Source organism: Cryptotermes secundus, unplaced genomic scaffold (genome assembly GCF_002891405.2).
Source record: "Cryptotermes secundus unplaced genomic scaffold, Csec_1.0 scaffold47, whole genome shotgun sequence".
NCBI classification, from domain to species: Eukaryota; Metazoa; Arthropoda; class Insecta; order Blattodea; family Kalotermitidae; genus Cryptotermes; species Cryptotermes secundus.
In genome coordinates this window covers 1,695,887-1,696,195 of record NW_019721002.1, presented here as the reverse complement: position 1 = coordinate 1,696,195, position 309 = coordinate 1,695,887, and the positions used below count along the sequence as shown (strand labels likewise).

Sequence of the window (309 nt, the reverse complement as noted above, 5' to 3'; positions counted from 1 at the left end):
AATATAAACGACGACTTTGAACATATTATAATCAGTTCCAGCATAATGATACTTTCCACTCAGAACTGGTTTTAGTCGAAGGCCAATGAAACGTTTCGTCACAAATGTGATGGATCTGTCATTAATTCAAAGATTCAGAACTGGCTACATAAAAACACAAAATCGTATAAAATGGCTGTTCAGTTTAAAATCTCCACGTCTAAAACGAATTACATAAGGAATGTACACATAAAAAAATGGAGATGCCGGGGATCGAACCCGGGGCCTTTCACATGCAAAGCGAACGCTCTACCACTGAGCTACATCCCC

At 38.8% G+C, this 309-nt stretch overlaps 1 non-coding gene across 1 annotated transcript; it reads right to left on the bottom strand.

Moving 5' to 3' along the window:
* Positions 1–237: 237 nt before the first annotated feature.
* Trnaa-ugc lies at positions 238–309 on the bottom strand. Its single transcript has one exon. It is a non-coding gene; the product is annotated as a tRNA-Ala (tRNA).